The 14,844-nt window shown below is 40.6% G+C and overlaps 2 non-coding genes across 2 annotated transcripts; both read right to left on the bottom strand.

Moving 5' to 3' along the window:
• Window positions 1–13,438: 13,438 nt before the first annotated feature.
• On the bottom strand, window positions 13,439–13,510 carry LOC136152585 (small nucleolar RNA U2-30). The gene has a single exon (XR_010660257.1). It is a non-coding gene; the product is annotated as a small nucleolar RNA U2-30 (small nucleolar RNA).
• A 143-nt stretch (window positions 13,511–13,653) lies between these two features.
• LOC136152586 (small nucleolar RNA U2-19) lies at window positions 13,654–13,733 on the bottom strand. Its single transcript, XR_010660258.1, has one exon. It is a non-coding gene; the product is annotated as a small nucleolar RNA U2-19 (small nucleolar RNA).
• Between the last annotated feature and the right edge of the window lie 1,111 nt (window positions 13,734–14,844).

Consider the following 14,844-nt stretch of genomic DNA (forward strand, 5'->3'; position numbering starts at 1 on the left):
AGTGAAAGCTAAAAATTGAAGAACTGCTTTCACCTTAAGTGTAAAGTATAGAGTCTATATTGGAAATAATATAATGATTCTCTCCATATTTTGTTTTTACTTCCTTATAAAGCCTAGCAAGGAGATCCAACCAGTCCATCCTAAAGGAAATCAGTCCTGAATATTCACTGGAAGGACTGATGCTGAAGCTGAAACTCCAATACTTTGGCCACCTGATGCAAAGAACTGACTCATTGGGAAAGACCCTGATCTTGGGAAAGATTGAAGGCAGGAGGAGAAGGGGATGACAGAGGATGAGATGGTTGGATGGCATCACTGATTCAATGGACATGAGTTTGAGTAAAGTCCGGGAGTTGGTGATGGACTGGGAGGCCTGGCATGGCGCAGTCCACGGGGTTGAAAAGAGTCGGACATTACTGAGCGACTGAACTGAACTGATAAAGCCTAGCAGTCACAAGATCACCTTCCCTGTGGAAAGAAATGAGTCACTTGCCCATTAAGAGACCTTTTTCAGAAGCCACTTTCTTATCTGCTAGAATTCAAGTGAGCTCCCTTGGCCTCTAAGCTTGTTTTCCTGAGTTTACACAATAATGAAACACACACAATGACTCTCTTACTCTTCTTTTACCAGCTATTATTTAATACTGATTAGGTTTGAAATGCAAATCTCCATATCAAATGGCAAGCTACTTGTAGTCACCTGGGGCTAAGGCTGTATTCAAGTGAGAGTCAAAACGATTTTATGCAAAGAAAACATAAAAACTCCATCCAAAGGCCCCTAGGAGATCACCAATTCTTTCAGGATTATATTCAGGATATGAAATTCTTTGTAGTAACAGATTACCTTTTCTCCTAAATTCGGTGAAGCTTTGCTGACCATTAACTGAACTTTCAAAGCAAACATAATGCTTTCAGCATTTGTGCTTATATCCAAATAAGACTGTTCATGGGATTCTCAAGGCAAGAATGCTGAAGTGGTTTGCCATTCCCTTCTCCAATAGACCACGTTTTGTCAAGGGGGCGTGAGGAAGCATCACTATGAACAAAGCTAGTGGAGGTGATGGAATTCCAGTTGAGCTATTTCGAATCCTAAAAGATGATGCTGTTAAAATACTGCACTCAATATGGCAGCAAATTTGGAAAACCCAGCAGTAGCCAAGGACTGGAAAAGTCAGTTTTCATTCCAATCCCTAAGAAGGGCAATGTCAAAGAAAGTTCAAACTATAACACAATTACATTCATTTCATATGCCAGAAAGGTCATGCTCAAAATCCTTCAAGCTATGCTTCAACAGTAGGTGAATCAAGAACTTCCAGATGTTCAAACTCAGTTTAGAAAAGGCAGAGGAACCAGAGATCAAATTGCCAACATCCATTGGATCATCGAAAAAGCAAGAGAATTTGAGAAAAACATCTACTACTGCTTCATTGACTACTAAAGCCTTTTACTGTGTGGATCACAACAAACTGTGGAAAATTCTTAAAGAGATGGGAATACCAGACCACCTGACCTGCATCCTGAGAAACTTCTATGAAGGTCAAGAAGCAACAGTGAGAACAGGACATGGAACAACAGACTCGTTCCTAATTTTGAAAGGAGTACGTCAAGGCTGTATTTAACTTATATGTAGAGTACATCAAGCAAAATGCTGGGCTGGATTAAGTACAAGCTGGAATCAAAATTTCCAGGAGAAATATCAACAACCTCAGGTATGCAGATGACACCACCCTTATGGCAGGAAGCGAAGAACTTAAGAGCCTCTTGATGAAGGTGAAAGAAGAGAGTGAAAAAGCTGGCTTAAAACTCAACATTCAAAAAATGAAGATCATGGCTTCCAGTCCCATCACTTCATGGCAAATAGATGGGGAAACAATGGAAACAGTGACAGACTTTATTTTGGGGAGCTCCAAAATCACTGCAGATGATGACTCCAGCCATGAAATTAAAAGATGCTTGTTCCTTGGAAGAAAAGCTATGACATGACCAACCTAGACAGCATATTTAAAAGCAGAGACCACTTTGCTGAAGAAGTCCTTATAGTCAAAGCTAGTAGTCCTGTATGGATGTGAGAGCTGGATTATAAAGAAAGCTGAGCACCGAAGAATTGATGCTTTTGAACTGTGGTGGTGGAGACTCTAGAGAGTCCCTTGGACTGCAAGGGGATCAAACAAGTCCATTCTAAAGGAGATCAGTCCTGAATATTCATTGAAAGGACTAATGCTGAAGCTGAAGCTCTGATAATTTGGCCACCTGATGGGAAGAACTGACTCATTGCGAAAGACCCTGATGGTAGGAAATATTGAAGGCAGGAGGAGAAGGGGACGACAGAGGATGAGATGGTTGGATGGCATCACCGATTCAATGGACATGAGTTTTAGCAAACTCTGGGAGATGGTGAAGGACAGGGAAGCCTGACATGCTGCAGTCCTTGGGGCTGCAAAGAGTCAGACAAGACTGAGAGACATAACAACAACAACAAAAGATGCCTAATGCCTTTTTAAGAGAGGATTTCTATAGGAGAATCTTATCTAGCCTCTTACCTTAGAATGTTAGGGTTTATTGGTCTTAACCGGAGAGTAACAACTTTTTTTTTTTTGCCCTGTAGCACAGCTTGAGGGATTTCAGAATCCTAACCACTAGACAACCAGGGAACTCTGAGGAGAGTAACAAGTTTGGCACAGCAAAACATCTTTGAGATTACCTAATTTATCCTCTTCGATCATTTTTTAAAATTTATTTTGGCAGCACTGGGTCTTAATTGAGGCACACGGGATCTTCACTGCATCAGGAGGAATCTTTCATTGCTGAGCATGGGCTTAGTTGTCTGTCAGCACCTTGGAGCTTCATTCCCTTGTTGTTCAGTCGCTACATTGTTGTCAAACTCTCTGCAATGCTGTGGACCACTGCATGCCATCTTCCTCTGACCCCCATCATCTCCTGGAGTTTGTTCAAATTCATGTCCATTGAGTTGGTGATGCTACCTAACCATCTCATCCTCTGTCAATGCCTCCTTCTCCTCCTGCCCTCAATCTTTCCCAGCATCAGGGTCTTTTCCAATGAGTCACTCCCTTGCATCAGGTGGCCAAAGTATTGGAGCTACAGCTTCAGCATCAGTCTTTCCAAATGAATATTCAGGGTTGATCTTCTATAGGCTCTCCCTGCAGTCCAAGGGACTCTCAAGAGTCTTCTCCAGCAACACAAATCATTTCAATTCTTTGCTGTTCAGCCTTCTTTATGGTCCAACTCTCACATCCATACGTGACTAATGGAAAAACCACAGCTTCACTACAGGACCTTTGTCACAAAGTGACATCTTTGCTGTTTAATACACTGTCTAGGTTTGTCATAGCTTTCCTTCCAAGAGGAAGCATCTTTTAATTTTATGGCTGCAGTCACTGTCCACAGTGATCTAGAGTGCTCAAGGTAAGTATCTGGATTGGAGGAAATACCATTGGTTGCAGAGTGATACATTTCTGGTGGGATGGAAACTGAACTGACATTGACAGGGGAATGTCAAGCCAGCTGAAGTACCCAGCCTGAAATTCAAGGTTTGTAAGGAAGAGACAGAGGCTGAGCAAAACTTAAAAACAGGGTATCCAGATTAAAGCTGATTTCCCAAAAACAGCAGGAGGAAACGGGGCTGGCCCCTAGAGCCCCGAGCTCTGGTTAAAGCAGGTATTCCTCTGTGAGGTCGATTCAGAGAAGCCGGATTAACCAGTGGGACAGCTGAGAAATCACACAGACCTGAAGCAAAAGTGCAGTGCCTGCCACAAGCTAGAGAGACACCATTCTGTTTTCCTTCTCAAAATATCTGCTCTTACAAGATATCTGCCTGGTGGTTGCCAAGGGAGGGGAGAATGGGGAGTTATTCGTTAATTGGTGCGGAATTATGGAGTTTCACTTGGGGATGTGGACAAAAGAAAAACATGTTTCCTGCCATTCCAGTAAACAAGTGATGTCAGCTGGACTGTGCACCCTGAGGGGGAGTTCAGGTTGGAGAAAAATAGGATATTGGCCCGAGATAGTTAAGGTACCTATCTAAGAACTAACTTCAATGAGCCCAGGCTCTTGAATCTTCCTCTACACAGAAATGCATGAAAATCATTAACTTGAAATGTTTGTCTTTTGTGATTAGTTGTTGTTTGATGTTCCAATACACATTTTTTTATTTTGTTTTGTTTCAGCAGAAACACCTAAATATTCTGGCTCCTCCCTTAGTTCTTTGGAACAGTTCCTCAGAGCTATCTGTGAGGCTGTTTTCTGGGGTAGAGAAGTTAAAGTTTTCTCACAACCACAAGTAAAAACGTTAGCTCCCAATACTACTCTCCCCAAATAAAAAAGATCTTTCAAAATAATAACATGTAGAACTGTCTCCTCTTAAGTTTTTAAAACATGGAAAATAAATAGGAAAGAGAGCCTTTTAGAATTGTTGCCAGATGTCATTTAACAGTCAAGAAAACTGAGGATCAGAGAGGTTAAGCATCTTGCCCATAGTCACACAGTCTGGAAGAACAAGGTCTAACCTAGAATCTAAAGAGAAAGTGAAAGCATCAGTCACTCAGTCATGTCTGACTCTTTGCAACCCCATGGACTGTAACCCGCCAGAACCCTCTGATCATGAAATTCTCCAGACAAGAATACTGGAATGGGCTGCCATGCCCTTCTTCAGGGGATTTTTCCCCACCCAAGGATCGAACCTGCATCTCTCTCATTGTAGGCAGATTCCTTACCAGCTGAGCCAGCCTGGAATCTGAAGCAGAGTCCAATTCTTTGTGATTCACAATTTGTTCTTCATATGCAAATATATTTCTTGCTTCAGGCTAAGTGATCATTGTAAATAATAGGGTAGGGATGGGAGTAAGGCAAAAGCATTGAGTAATGCCCCAAATAACCAAAGTAAATTGCCTCTAAATAATGAGAGTTCTCCTAAAGTACTCCACCTGGAACTTCCTCCAAAAGTAGGCCATCAATAAAAAACAGCAGTGCAAGCAAAAAGCAAGCCATTTTGCAGAGTGGAAAAAGGAGAGTCATAACACGTAATCAGAACTGCAGCAAACAGAAATATCTAGAACCAATAGCATAATGTGGGTGAAACGTCTGAGTGTTTCCAACTGAACTTTGTACAGTTGTAGACTGTATACGGTTTCTGAATTTAGCCTGATAGCAGGAAGTTCCCAACTTGGCTTGAACCACTATGATACAGCCTAGGATAAAGACTGGAATAAGAGTTTCAAAAGGATTCGCAGGTGAATCAGAGCCAGAACAATCAAGAGAACAAGAACAGAACTGTTTATCTCACTTTCAATTACAGGTTTTTCCAACACCCTACTGAGAAAGTGTTGACAATCAACACCTTTGGGGTCATACACGATCTAGCTGTCTTGGTTCTGATATGCATCCAGAACAATGTATCTGTACATGTATTTACATTTAAGTGAGCCAGGTCTAGGGTGAACTATGGGCAAAGAGAGGAGCTTCCTGCATAGCTCGGTCAGTAAAGTGTCAGCCTGCAATGTGGGAGACCTGGGTTCAATTCCTGGGTTGGGAAGATCCCCTGGAGAAGGAAATGGCAACCCACTCCAGTATTCTTGCCTAGAGAATCCCATGGAAGGAGGAGCCTGGCAGGCTACAGTTCATGGGATAGCCTAGGTATTTCCCCATATCTGTTCCTTATGTATCATCGAGGATCTCCAGTTTCTCCTATTCCTCCAGAATTGTTCTAGAAGGAACTAGAGACTATTTTCCATGATCAACTTGGTTTAGTTCTTAGCACCATTTTTTTCTCTCTCCTACATCAACTCACTGTAGTTATTAGAAATGACTCTGGTCACTTCCAATCTGCTGAGTAGCAACTGTGATGCCAATGTTCACTGAGGTTGCTGCCACTGCCACTGAACTTGCAGAGGTATGCTGTTTGGTGGCCAGTGTCTGCTGGAAAAGGCGACATCTCCTTTCTCTATTCTTTGAAGTCAGATGGCCTAAGTTCAAATTCCAACTTTGCCATTTAATAGGCATATTAATACTGACAAATCTTTGTATATTTATCAAATGGGAATTTTAATAGCCCTTACCTGATAAAGTTGTGGTAATGATAACATCATAATGCAAATAGAAAGCTGAGTGTCAAAGAATTGATGCTTTTGAACTGTGGTGTTGGAGAAGACTCTTGAGAGTCCCTTGGACTGCAAGGAGATCCAACCAGTCCATCCTAAAGTAGATCAGTCCTGGGTGTTCATTGGAAGGACTGATGCTGAGGCTGAAACTCCAATACTTTGGCCACCTGATGCAAAGAGCTGACTCATTTGAAAAGACCCTGATGCTGGGAAAGATTGAGGGCAGGAGGAGAAGGGGATGACAGAGGATGAGATGGTTGGATGGCATCACTGACTCGATGGACATGGGTTTGGGTGGACTCCGGGAGATGGACAGGGAGGCCTGGCGTGCTGCAGTTCATGGGGTCGCAAAGAGTCGGACACGACTGAGCGACTGAACTGAACTGAATGCATATAGAGCAGTTAGTTAACATTTATTGAGTGCTTATTTTAAACTGTTTTAATCTGTTGGGGCTACTATAACAGAATACCACACACTGGGTCATTTATGAACAACACACATTTATTTCTCATAGTTCTGGAGGCTGGGAAATCCGAAATCAAAGCGCTCATAGATTTGGTGTCTGTTTAGAGCCTGTTTCCTGATGAGCTATCTTCTCATTGTGTCCCCCCATAGAGGAAGCTACGGGGAACACCTGAGGTCCTTTTTATAAAGGCATTCATTAATCTTAATCTCATTCACGAAGAGATCTAATGAGAGATCCCTCATGATCTAATCTCTTCTAAGAGGACTCACCTCCTCATACCATCATATTGAAGGTTAGGATTTCAACATAGGAAATTTGAGAGGACATAAGCAATCTATAGAATGATTTAAGCAATATACTGATACTGCCATTATTGGTAAGAAGCAAGGGGAAGATGCCACTCTCATATTATAAGCAATAACTACCTCTGCCCGTCTTGAACTTAGTCTTTATATACAAACCCTCACTTTAGGACCTAGACTGGCCTAGCACCACGTGAATAGCAGACCCTGTGCCACACTCAGAAACAGCTTTCTGCAGAGACCCAGATATGACTCACTCCTGGGGTGAACCAAGTATGAAGGGGACTTCATAAACTGCTTCTAGTTCATTAACTACATAACTCCAGTACAACAATAATTTGTTTCTTTTTTAAAGTACCAATTAAAATTATCATATAAAAGAGGAGAAAACCTCACAGTTTTCAGAGGTTTTCAGCCATTCTTAAGGAAGACCCCAAATATGGTAAGTTCCTCTAAAATCTGAGTTGCCCAGGCTCAAAAAACACAGGCATATGGAAGTATTTCTTGCAAAGACTCCTGGTAGATCATATTTATCCTACATGGAGAATTTTATGAATTCCTCCTGGGAATTTGTCCTATAGACACACTTTCATATGTATACAAATAGCTATATAAACAAAGGTGCTAACTGCAGCAGTATTTACATATGCATAAAAGGAAATAAACATTAATCTGCAGAGAACAAGGTAACTAAATCATGGAGGCTTTTTTTTTTTATTTTTTTATTTTTATTTTTATTTTTTATCATGGAGGCTTTTTAATCGAATTAAATCTCTATGTTCTGATATGAAAAGATTTCTAATATCAAAAAGTTTAAAAAGTAGGTACAAAAACATCTGTAGTATGTCCTCATTTACTTGTATATACAAACATTTTTATATATTTGTGCTTATATATATATAACAATTCTGGAAACATATCATAGAAATTACCAATAGGAGAGTCAGTGGCCATAGCTATTTCAGATGTTTTGAAATACTTTGCCAACTTTGATTTCCATAAAATTGTGAATGGACAAAATAGACAAAGGACAAATCAATTACATCTACAAGCTTTAGGAATCAAAAGGATACCCCACACTTCCTCCTGACACTTTACTTATTTTAAACAATATTTAATATGGCAAAATCCCAATGAAAGAACATGGATTATCTCTAGGAGTTTGTTATAAGAAGGATCAATGATTATATAATTTTAGGGAGAAAAGGTGCTAGACCTTATGGTAAACTCTGTTTACTAAACCTGATCTTAGGTTGTCTTCTCTGGGTTCTTACTAATAGCCCGGAACTGGTAGGACCACAGAGGTATTTAAAGATTATCCATTTCCTCATGTTCGCAAGAACTGAGAAATAAATTACTTATTTATAGTGCTTCAGACATGAGAGAATTGAATGTTACAATGAGTTATTTAATAATATTTCTATAACCCCTCACTTTTGTTTGTCTGACCAAATCACATAGGGAGATATTTAGAACCTCATAGTATAAATAAGGGTGTATATTGTATGCAGAGTACCTCATGAGAAATACGGGACTGGATGAAGCACAAGCTGGGATCAAGATTGCCGGGAGAAATATCAGTAACCTCAGATATGCAGGTGACACCACCCTTATGGCAGAAAACAAAGAAGAACTAAAGAGCCTCTCGATGAAAGTGAAAGAGGAGAGTGAGAAAGTTAACTTAAAACTCAACATTCAGAAAACTAAGATCATGGCATCTGGTCCCATCACTTCATGGCAAATAGATGGGGAAACAGTGGAAACAGTGGCAGACTTTACTTTTGGGGGCTCCAAAATCACTGCAGATGGTGACTGCAGCCATGAAATTAGTCCTTGGAAGAAAAATTATGACCAACCCAGAAAGCATATTAAAAAGCAGAGACATTACTTTGCCAACAAAGGTTCGTCTAGTCAAAGCTATGGTTTTTCCAGTGGTCATGTACAGAAGTGAGAATTGGACTATAAAGAAAGCTGAGCACCAAAGAATTGATGCTTTTGAACTGTGGTGTTGGAGAAGACTCTTGAGAGTCCCTTGGACAGCAAGATTCAATCAATCCATTCTAAAGGAAATCAGTACTGAATATTCATTGAAAGGACTGATGTTGAAGCTGAAACCTCAATACTTTGGCCACCTGATGGGAAAAAGTGACTCATTTGAAAAGACCCTGATGCTGGGAAAGATTGAAGGCAGGAGGAGAAGGGGATGACAGAGGATGAGATGGTTGGATGGCATCACTGACACAATGGACATGAGTCTGAGTAAACTCTGGGAGTTGATGATGGACAGGGAGGCCTGATGTGCTGCGATCCAAGGGGTCACAAAGAGTCAGACACCACTGAGCGACTGAACTGTACTGAACTGAATATAAATAAGAAAATGTCTTACAATTATAAAACAGTTTAATTAAAATATAAAATGAATAAGTTAAGAACTTTCAGGTAATATGGCTAAATAACAGAATGATATTTTGAAAAGAAAGAAATATTGCAGTCCTAAAGGAAAAAAAATTAGAACCAAAACAATATTAAGTTACAATTAATGAATTGATACTAAATGGCTAGGGGTAAGAAACACAGGTAAAAGTTACATTACTAAATGAGATCATTACAGTGAAAGTCGGATGAAAAAGCCAAAGATAGAGGCGACTAGAGAGGGGCAAATAGATATGGAAGATAAAGTATAACTGATGTTCTTAAAGAAGAGAATCTAAAAATGCAAGGAACATTTTATTCAAAGGTATAATTCAAGAAATATCCCTGAAATGAGACAAAAACTGAATCTGCAGAATAAATATCATCTCCAAAGAAAATCTGACAGGGAACATTCAACTCACAGACAAACGAACTTCTCAGGCATCTAGGTTTTGAAAGTGAAAGCGCTAGTCTTTCAGTCATGTTGGACTCTCTGTGACCCCATGGATTGTAGACCACCAGGCTCCTCTGTCCATGGAATTCTCCAGGCAAGAATACTGGAGTGAGTTGCCAGGCCCTCCTCCAGGGGATCTTCCCAACCCAGGGATCAAACCCAGGTCTCCTGCACTGCAGGCAGATTCTTTACCATCTGAGCCACCAACAAGCATTCTAGGTTTTATAGGTAAAATACTAACAAGGAAGAGAATTTAGACTGTCTTCTGACTTCTCCATGATAACACTCAATGTCAGAAGGAAAATAGCAGTAGTAGTGAGCCTCCAAGAAGACCTTCGACCATCCCCATCTCCTGCTCTTCACACCTCTGTGTGGTCCACGCCCTCAATTTAACAAGGTTGGTCATTGTGACCAATAGAACCTGGCAGATGTGGCAATGTGTCACTTCCAAGGTTAGGTGACAAAAGGCAGTGCAGCTGGTGCCCTGGTTTCACTCACTCTCTCTCTCGGATGACTCACTCTGGGGTAGGCCAGCTGGTATGCAAAGGCCAAGCCAATAAGGAACCACCCAGAAAGGAAGAGTCTCCTGACAACAGACAGCTGAGAGCCAGCCTGGACAGAGATCTTGTAGGTCCAGTGAACCACTGAGATGCCCGCTGCCCCGACCCACAGTTTAAAGCATCCTGAGAGATCCTGCGCCAGAACCATATACCTCAGTCTCCCCCAGGCTCCTGATCCTCAGAAATGATGTCTAACAATAATACTTGTTGTAAATGATTTGTTGCACAGCATGGATAATTAAAATAATCCTCAGAAAGGGAAAGAGAGTATGACCCAAGGATAATACACAGGGTAACCTAAGAACAACCTACTCTGACAAGATGTTATTCAATAATAGAAGTAACAAGCAGATGTCTTCATAAAAGAAAACCATGAGGCAATGCAAGATCTATTAAAAGAACTTGTTAAGAAAAAAAAAAAAATTCAGCCGGTTAAGAGATTAAAGCAAAACATTCAGAAACAAAAATCGTGGTGAAAAAACTGACAGTGGATATTAACTGTGAAAATGGAAGCATGACACTACAGACATTTTGCTACAGGTTGGAAAAATAAATGTTAAAAATCATACAATGTATAAACTATAATAACAGCAACAACAATAACAGTGTAAATAACAAGCCTGGGACAAATTGTAGGAGTCGCAAGGTCCTTGATCTTTCTTGGCAGTATGAAAATAAATAAAGGAAACCTCATTTAAAATGAAGTTGAGGGGTTTCCCTGGTGGTCCAGTGGTTAAGAATCCATTGGCCAGTGCTGAGGACACAGGTTCGATTCCTGGTGCAGGAAGATCCCACATGCCTCGGAGCAACTAAGTCCGTGTTCCACAATGATTGAGCCCGTGCTCTAGAGCCCATGCTCCACAACAAGAGAAGCCACAGCAACGAGAAGCCCGTAGACCGCAACTGGAGAGCAGCCCCCGCTGGCCACAACTAGAGAAAGCCAGTGCTCAGCAATGAATACCCAGCACAGTCATAAATAAATAAATATTTTTTAAAAATAAAAATAAAAAATAAAATGAAGTTGGGAAACCCTGAACGGGGTGCTCTCATGCATATCAGTCACCCCAGATTACAGATCCCAACAGGAAAAAACACTTCCTGACCTAGCAAGAGTAAGCTGCTCCTCACCTGCAGCCAGTGAATAACCACCACAGTCTCTCCCCAATTTCCTCTGTTCCTCTGTGAAAGCAAGCCCTGCTCCTCTGTTCTCCAGACCTGCCTATGGTTTGCCACGGTTTGCTTGTCCCAAAATGACATTACTCTGTTCTTCTTGAAAAAATTCATTTTTCTCTTTTTTTTTTTTCTTAAGGCCAATAGCAAGATATTAATTACTATCAGCTGAGACGCAAAGGTTTTCCTGGTGGCTCAGAGGGTAAAGCATCTGCCTGCAATGCAGGAGACGCAGGTTTGATCCCTGGGTTGGGAAGATCCCCTGGAGAAGGAAATGGCAATCCACTCCAGTATTCTTGCCTGGAGAATCCCATGGACGGAGGAGCCTGGTAAGCTACAGTCCACGGGGTTGCAAAGAGTAGGACACAACTGAACAATTTCACTTTCACTTTTCAAGATGCAAAGGGGTTTTCCAGGTGGCGCTAGTGGTAAAGAACCCACCTGCCCATGCAGGAGACTTAAGAGATGTGGGTTTGATCCCTGGATTGGAAAGGTCCCCTGGAGAAGAAAATGGCAACCCACTCCAATACTCTTGCCTGGAAAATCCCATGGAGAGAGGAGACTGGCGGGCTACCATCCATAGGGTCGCAAAGAGTTGGGCACCACTGAAGCCACTGAATACATATGCAAAATGTAAAGATTTTATTACAAAATAAACAAGACTCCAACTTCTTTGGATTTTTCACCGATTCCTTGTTAATCTAAAAAGAACTTTTTAGAAAATATTCTCTCTTGTAGTGAAGAACTGTTTTTAACCAACAACTTAGAGACTTCATTGAAATAAAAAGGTCTTTAGTTGGGATTTGTTAGGACCACAGCCCAGGAGACACAAATTTGAGAAGCACTTCTTTTCAGCCTTACTCCAAAACGGAGGAGGCTTATAAAGGCAAAAGTCCCAAGGTTACAGCTCATTACATGAGTTGTTTATCAAGAATTATAACTGAAGCTGGCAAGAAGAAAAGATGCTTTTAAGTAAGGATTGGTTGGGGTCTAAACAGTTGCATAGTTACAAGGGAGAGACCTTGAAACCATAAAGTTGCAGCTGACAGATGTTCTGAATATGCCTGGTGCTGTCCTTGGGTCTGGTATGGTTCAAAGAAAGTTCAGCTTTTCAGTGGTGCAGAGACATGACCCAGACCAGATCCTCAGTGGCCGCCCAACTCAAGTTTCGTATGCCTGAACTGCAATTCGGTTCAGTTCAGTTGCTCAGTCGTGTCCAACTCTTTGCGACCCCATGAATCGCAGCACGCCAGGCCTCCCTGTCCATCACCAACTCCCGGAGTTTACTCAAACTCATGTCCATTGAGTCGGTGATGCCATCCAGCCATATCATCCTCTGTCATGCCCTTCTCCTGCCCCCAATCCCTCCCAGCATCAGGGTCTTTTCCAATGAGTCAACTATTTGCATGAGGTGACCAAATTACTGCATTATAATTTCAACTTGTCTCTTTTTTTTTTTCCATTTATTTTTATTAGTTGGAGGCTAATTACTTTACAATATTGTAGTGGTTTTTGCCATACATTGACATGAATCAGCCATGGATTTACATGTGTTCCCCATCCCGATCCCCCCTCCCGCCTCCCTCTCCATCCCATCCCTCTGGGTCTTCCCAGTGCACCAGCCCTGAGCACTTGTCTCATGCATCCAACCTCGGCTGGTGATCTGTTTCACCCTTGATAGTATACTTGTTTCAATGCTGTTCTCTCTGAACATCCCACCCTCGCCTTCTCCCTCAGAGTCCAAAAGTCTGTTCTGTACATCTGTGTCTCTTTTTCTGTTTTGCATATAGGGTTATCGTTACCATCTTTTTAAATTCCATATATATGTGTTAGTATACTGTATTGGTCTTTATCTTTCTGCCTTACTTCACTCTGTATAATGGGCTCCGGTTTCATCCATCTCATTAGAACTGATTCAAATGAATTCTTTTTATTTATTTATTTTTTTTTTTTTTAATTCTGAGCTCAGATCAAGTGTAGAAACCTTCATAGTTATATAAAGTTCTGCAGTAAAAACTTTTCATCATTGCTCAGAACTGATCAGCCTTTCATATATTTACACCCACAACCAACTCTCACTTACCCATCAATAAGCCCCTTAATTATCCAGTCACCTTTACACACACACACACACACACACACACACACACACCCCTTATTTTAAATTGTTTTGCTTCTCAGAACTACAGAGATCATGCATCAGGTACACTGGGTGGTCTTCTGATGCTCAGATTTGGCTACTTTCATCACTGATCCACTTTAGTAAGAGCAGATCTCAGAGAACAAATGAATTCTTTTTAATGGCTGAGTAATATTCCATGGTGTATATGTACCACAGCTTCCTTATCCATTCGTCTGCTGTCAACTTGTCAACAACGTCCTGATTTTGAATCCCAACAATTCCTTTAGTTTCACTGTTCTTATATATTTGAATTAAATTGTATTTAGAAATAGGATTATATAATCTCATTTGAAGAGAAGTTTATATTTTAGTCTTCCTTCTTACTTTAACTGTAAAATGTATTTAAGTGAGATTTGTTGTTTAATCACTAAGTTATGTCCAACTCTCTACAACCCCACTGTAGCCTGCCAGGCTCCGCTGTCCATGGGATTTCCCAGGCAAGCATACTGGAGTGGGTTGTCATTTCCCTCTCCACAAGTGAGGTTTACTACTGTGATATTTCTTAATGCCAGAATTTGGTGATTTTTTTTCGCTTTCATACTTTTCTGAATTACATAAATTCTTTGTAATATGTGTATGTTGATTTTATAATAATAACAGTAATTTTTAACAGTAACATAAAATACTAGAAGCATATACAATGTGTTTAGTGATTTATTGTAGATGGGGATATTTGTGTTTGCGATTTTCCTCTTTGTATTTTTCAATATCTCAAAATATGAATGAATAAAGAATGATTTTTCAAAAAGCAGCAAGCATCCAAAAGATTTTTCACAACATGCATGTAACTACTGAAATTTTTTGTTACATCCATTTGTTACATGCCATATTGACTATAAAAGCAATACCTGGTTATCCTTTTAAAAATGTATACAGTGTAAGAATGTAAACATATAGAAATGCTTTAAAGTGTAAGAAAAAGATGTAAACAGTCATGACAGTTTATATTCTAATACATAGTGATAGGCCCTATAAATAAGCATTTTCTTCTGGTTTCTTATTGTGTATATAATCCACTACGATGAATGTCCTCCTGGAGATGGAAAGAGACAATCTGCTCACTGCTGTATCTCCTGTACCCAGAACAGTGGCCACCCATACGTGGCACTCAATTAATACTTCCTACTTCAGGTTACCATGTGAGCTAGCAAGCCCCCTCCTGGGCACATATCCGGGGAAAACTC

Source organism: Muntiacus reevesi, chromosome 21, assembly GCF_963930625.1.
Source record: "Muntiacus reevesi chromosome 21, mMunRee1.1, whole genome shotgun sequence".
NCBI lineage: Eukaryota > Metazoa > Chordata > Mammalia > Artiodactyla > Cervidae > Muntiacus > Muntiacus reevesi.